At 38.4% G+C, this 6,000-nt stretch overlaps 1 long non-coding RNA gene across 1 annotated transcript in view; it reads left to right on the forward strand.

The window, feature by feature from the left end:
* LOC111750081 (uncharacterized) overlaps positions 1 to 3,473 on the forward strand; it is a 169,631-nt gene extending 166,158 nt beyond the window's left edge. Inside the window, exon 6 of the long non-coding RNA XR_010317819.1 lies at positions 3,185 to 3,473. This is a non-coding gene — a long non-coding RNA (uncharacterized LOC111750081). The remainder of the gene's footprint in view (positions 1 to 3,184) is intronic.
* Positions 3,474 to 6,000: the final 2,527 nt, after the last annotated feature.

The raw sequence follows: 6,000 nt of genomic DNA on the forward strand, positions 1-6,000 counted from the left end.
ATTACCATCAAGTCCATTCCGATTCATAGCGACCCTACAGGACAGAGTAGAACTGCCCCATCGAGTTTCCAAGGAGCGCCTGGTGGATTTGAACTGCTGACCTTCTGGTTAGCAACTGTAGCTCTTAACCACTACCCCACCAGGGTTTCCTTGTGGTGCATAGGGTCACTGAATCGGAAGCGACTCAGTGGCACCTCACAACGATGACAAAATTGTTGAGAGAAGGTCCCTGTGTACCACAAATGGCTTGCATTCAGCTACTAACCTAAAGGTTGGTAGTTAGAATCCACCTCGCAGTTCCCGGTAAAATAGTCCTGGAGATCTGCTTCCTATGGAACTCCTTTCTACTCTGTAACACATGAGGTAGCCATGAGTCGGAATCAACTCCTAGGCAACCATTTTTTTTCTCCTTGTTGAGAGAGTTAGCATGTTTTCAGTTGTATGAGGGACAGCTGCATCATGTCAGGCAAAACAAAAATTTGCTATTTTTTTTAATTTAGAAGTTAAATAAGGGTTAAAAGAGATGTATGGCTGCCAAGCACAAGGGTTGGGCTCTGATTGTTTGTTGCAGGGGCAAATGAGCTCAGCTGGAACTACATTTCCCAGAATTCCCTTCACTGTATGGTTCCTGGTTAGGAAAATTGTACAAAAGGCTGGATGAAGAGGCAGTTTTCCCTCAACTGTGCAGACCACGCACATTGCGGTTGATCTGCTGACCCCTTTTGTGAACGTAAGCCAGCTACCTGGCTGCTGCTGTCGCACTTCATCAGTTTCCTCTTTCAGTTCCACCTAGTTCTGGGCCAGGTATGTGAGCAGCTTCGGGTGAAGAACACGGCTCTTTTTTTTGGTCGCGTATGTCATCGAGCTGGCAGGCAGTGAAAAAAGTTGCAGATTCCATTTTGCCTTCCGCGAATCCGACCTGTGTCCCTCACTCCCCACCCCCAGCTTCGCTAAAGATTTTCTTTCCCATGGTCTGCTTTGCGGACCTGCAGTGAGTTCAGGACCAGACTTCTTCACTGTTGTTAGTTGTCTTCCAGTCAGGTCAGAGTCATGGAAACCCCATGTGCAACACAACAAAACAAAATGTTGCCAGTCCTGCGCCATCTTTACCATCGCTGGTATGCTGGAGTCCATTGTTGCACCCGTTGTATATTTTGAGTGCCTTCCAACCTCGGGGCTCCTTACGGTACAAAACCAAACCCAAACCCAAACCCGTTGCCATTGAGTGGATTCCAACTACACTGGACCGTATATTCTCTTGTGATCCGTAGGGTTTCTTTGGCTAATTTGGGGAAGTAGGTTGCCAGGCCTTTCTTCCTGGTTTGTCTTCCTCTGTACTTCGTTGGTAGTCCCCACTATTATGTAAGGTGTATTCCCTATTATAAATGCATTATTCCTTATAAGTCATAGTGGCCCTGCTTCTTCAAAGAAACCTTTACTGATATAGGAATCCAAATGTCTAAATATAAGACCTTGACATTTAAAACGTTTAAGTAATTTTTTAGTTTTGGCCCCTCAGTCCAACCTATGTGGTTTTTCTAAGATGACCATTATGGGACCAGTATATTCCATATCTTTTTGAGTTTCATTTCTTCTGAAAATCTGGAACGCCATCTGTATTTTCATCCATGGTATATATAAAAATGTTGGTCTGTTTTGGATTTATTAGCACACTTTTTGGTAAGTTGTATAACCATAATTATTACTTCATTCAGTGAATATTTCTTCCACTTTTCCGCAAAGACTAATGAAAGAATTTGCCAAAACCCTGATCACCTTCAGATATGTTGTATTTACCATACATTTATGATTCCGTAGGTTACTAATCCTGAGATATAAAGAAGTTACTTTGATTTATCTCACTGTTAGAGGACCTATCCTGGGCTTTTGTGACCATTTAATGATCCGTTGTTGATGTATCCCTTTAAACATTTGTGGTTGAGCCTTGCTCAGGATTTAATATCCAACTCATTGACATATGGTTTGTATATCCTATACTTCCATTCCTGCCCCATTTAAAAATTAGAATGGCATATGTGCATCTTGAATATACTGACATCTTTTCCAGCAATGTCATGTTTGCACTGGAATGTACTTTGGTTAAAACAAGTGACTTTAACTTATTTTGAGTATCTGGACACCTTTTTATCATTTTTCACTCCTGGGCTTACCTGTACTAGCTGTACTGTTTTCAATCTGAAAATGATTCTCTTTTACAGAAAAGAAAGAGGTAAAACTGGAGTTGAGAAAATTACTCTTTTTTAAGGGCCAAATACTTTTTTGCTCAGTTTAACAAAGTCGAGGAGAACTTTCTCCTTCTGTGATGTAACTTTGGTATATTAACTCAATGTTTATTCAGAAATGAGCTGCATGGAGGATATGATTACCTCCACTGATGTTTTTTTCCTTTCCTTAGTACCAAATGTATTCTTCCTTTAATTTAAATTCATATGCAGGATTTATGATCTGTGCTATTCTGGTATCATAACATTTATATTTCCTGAGCAACACAGATAAAAATTAATAAAAAAATAGTTTAAAGATAATTGGAAAAAGCTATTACGTTGAGTAAAAAAATGTTTAGCATTACCAAAAACTGCTGGAAGGGAATAACAATAATGGCGTTGTAACTACATAAATATATTTTATTAATTACTTCATTTTATTAATACCTTGAGAATGAGATAAAAGTTGGAAGCTTCTACAACTTCTATCCTCCATATCTTCACTGTTCTAGGCATTCTAGAAAGGGAATGATGCCGTATTTCTCAAAGCTGCCTATACTAAGAATCACTTGTGTTGCTTGTTAAACATTATAGATTTCCAGGGTTCTTTCTTGGAAATTCTGGAACCCTGGTGGCTCAGTGGTTAAAGCGCTCTGCTGCTAACCAAAAGGTCAGTGGTTTGAACCCGCCAGCCGCTCTACTTAACAAGCACTCCTGGTGATTGTTATCAGGTAAGCTAGAGAAACATGGAGAGTTCATTAGTTTAAAATCAGCCTGACCTGTGTTTGAAATCAGGTTCCAAAGCCAACCAGGTATATGAACTCAGACACATGATTTAACCTCTTAAATCAGTCTAAATCATTTTTCCTAATCTCTAATAGGGGGAATGTTAACACTGTCTGAAAAGGATTTTCATGTGGGCTCAATTCTACAAAATGCAAAATGTATGACTGTTCCAGGTGCTGGCATTATTAAAGAGGAGACCTGGTGGTACAATCGTAAGCACACAGCTGCTAACTGCGAGGAGTGACTCTGGGGTAGAAAGACCTGTCGATCTGCTCCGGTAAAGATTACAGCCCGGAAAACTATGGGGCATTTCTGCCCTGTCACATGGGGTCACTATGAGTTGAAAAGCAACTTGATGGCAGGTAATAATATTATTATTGAGAATTGCATTGGAGTTCTTATCATTTAGTCTTTACTCTTGCTGGAAGAGAAGATAAAAATATTCTGAAGCAAAACAAATACAAATATTCAAATCTTCTTTATCAGTGCAAATAATAACAGAATCATTTATTCAACTTATTTATTTATTTATTTTGAGGTATAAAGGCTCCCATTTAGAAGTTTGGTAAACTGATCAGTATTGATATCTTTCAGAGATATTCAAAGGCAACACCACAGTTGTTGTATTTCTATTTTTATTAAAAGAAAGATAAAGTAATTATTAATAGGTTTTTTTCCCTTCAGCTACATTTTTAAAAAAGCACATAGGAAGTTCTGATGCTCATCAGTTCTTTAAACTGGTTTTTCTCAAAGTGTGGTCCCTAGCTCAGCAGAAATACCTAGGAACTTTCTAGAAAAGCGGATGTTCAGGCTCCACCCCAGACTCTTAAATCAGGAATTTTGGGTGTGGGACACTGCAATCTGTGTTTTAACAAGTCCTCTGAATGATTCTGATGCAAGCTCGATTGGGAGCCACTGTTCTAAAACCAACTCTTGATGGCCCCCTCCTCTAGACAGAGAAAATGTATCCATTGCTGTCTTTTCTGTTGTTCACTGTAAGCCCCAAATAACTGGTTTTGTTTTGTTTTGTTCCCTCTCCAAGGTTCCCTAGTGACAGTAAAGGATGTCTACAGACTTCTCTATTTCCATACTTAGATTTCTTCTTTGGATTGTGAAAACCTTTTTGCCCTCACTAATTTATTCTCACAAAATTCACTAAATACAAATCTAAGTACTAATTAAGCTAAGATTAAGTAGTTTTATTTGTAATAGGTCGTCTTAAGACCCTTACTGTTGGCACTCACTGTGCTAATGTTTACTCTGAGTCTCCAAAAAGGGTGAAGGATATAACATGTAAGGTTTACCAAACTTATTTGATTATGGAACCTACTTCTTTTTTTATGGAATGCCTTGCAGGACTAATTTGGTGTGGAACACATTTTTAGAAATGCTGGTTTATAGTGTAGCCCAAATTTATGAGCAAAACAAGGAATGATCTGGAATGATTTGGAACCTGCCTACCTTTAGTTTGCATTTCCCTGATACAGTATGCTTTCTTTATTCTCCATGGTGTACATACTGGAAATCCTCCCTAAATATCTCCTTCACCCCAACTTTTTCCAGTCAATTTGAATAATGTGTACTCATCATTTTGGACTCATCATAGAAATCACTTTCTTACTGGTAATTTCCATCACCCTGGCTTTGTAGGAACAGTGGTTAAGGGCTCAGCTGCTAAACTAAAGGTCAGCAGTTTGGAATCACCAGCCACTCCTTGGAAACCCTATAGGGCAGTTCTACTCTGTCCTGTAGGGTCACTATGAGTCAGAATTGACTCGTTGATAGTGGATTTGATTTTTTGTTTTTTGACTTTGTACTTATCATTTGCAGTTTGCAGAATTGTTAAATTGATGTTACTAATTTACATAAATCATTTCTCAAACTTAAATCTCAGAGAAAGAAAATAGAGAGCTGAGAAAAGTCTGTCAACTCAGTTTATGGATAAATAACTGATCTGATTACTCTCTCCTCATTTTTGGAAGAGTAAAGAGAAGGAAAAGGGATGTGGGGTGGGGGGATCTGCAAAATAAAAGAAGGACAATAATTCTTAAGATACATAAAAAAAACACATAGGAAGAACATATTTATGATAAAAAAATTTTTTTATATACAGCTTATTAAAGCAAATGAGTAAACTTAAAAAATTTTTTTTTTACGTTATATATGTTTTATTTCTGAATAACATAAAAATGTAATTTTGAAAACAAGATGCTAGATAAAATAAAGTTTTTAAGGAAACTAAAATGCAGTGACAGAGCTACTATATTAACTGCAAATTGGGAAGTACAAAATCTATAGTTCATATAGTGAAAATATTTTGGAGGACAATATTAAGAAGTTTCATAGAAGATAGAGAAGAAACTCAAACAAGCAGTGTTACTGCAATTTTGTGAGTTAGAGCTACCTGCTGCAAACAGCCAATTCTTGAGACAGGAGTGACGTGGGTAGCAAGAACTTTATTAGATATACCTGTATGTGGAGACAGAGGGGAATGATCTCCTCCTAAAGTCGTCTGTCTCACTGAACTACAGGTCAACTAGGGTTTTTAAGGGAAAAGGGGCCATAAGTTTTAGGGACTTGTGGAATGTGCATTCTCTTTCTTCTGTTTGGTTTCGGTGGTTGTATCTCAAACATGTTGATCTTTTCCTGCCATCATCCCATCAGCTCATGGGGGACTGGTGCCATCCTTCATCTTACTTGACAGGCTTATATCAGTATCACTTGTTTTCCACGGTCCTAGAGGAACTATTTTTTTGGGAGAGGAAACATTGGTTAACACTTAACCTTTTGGAGGAGCTGACATCAGGATCTTACTTGGAGACAGAGATGGGCTAGGGGAGGGAAAGAAGAGAAAGAAGAAGGAAAAAAAATTATCAGGTACTGTTCAAGATATGGCTGAGCAGCCTGTTTCAATCCTCCCTTTTTGTTGTAGGTTTCTCAGTCTTGGGAAACAGGGCACCATCTCTCTCTCTCTAGCTACTTCCTGTTG

This window comes from Loxodonta africana, chromosome 14 (genome assembly GCF_030014295.1).
Source record: "Loxodonta africana isolate mLoxAfr1 chromosome 14, mLoxAfr1.hap2, whole genome shotgun sequence".
Lineage (NCBI taxonomy): Eukaryota > Metazoa > Chordata > Mammalia > Proboscidea > Elephantidae > Loxodonta > Loxodonta africana.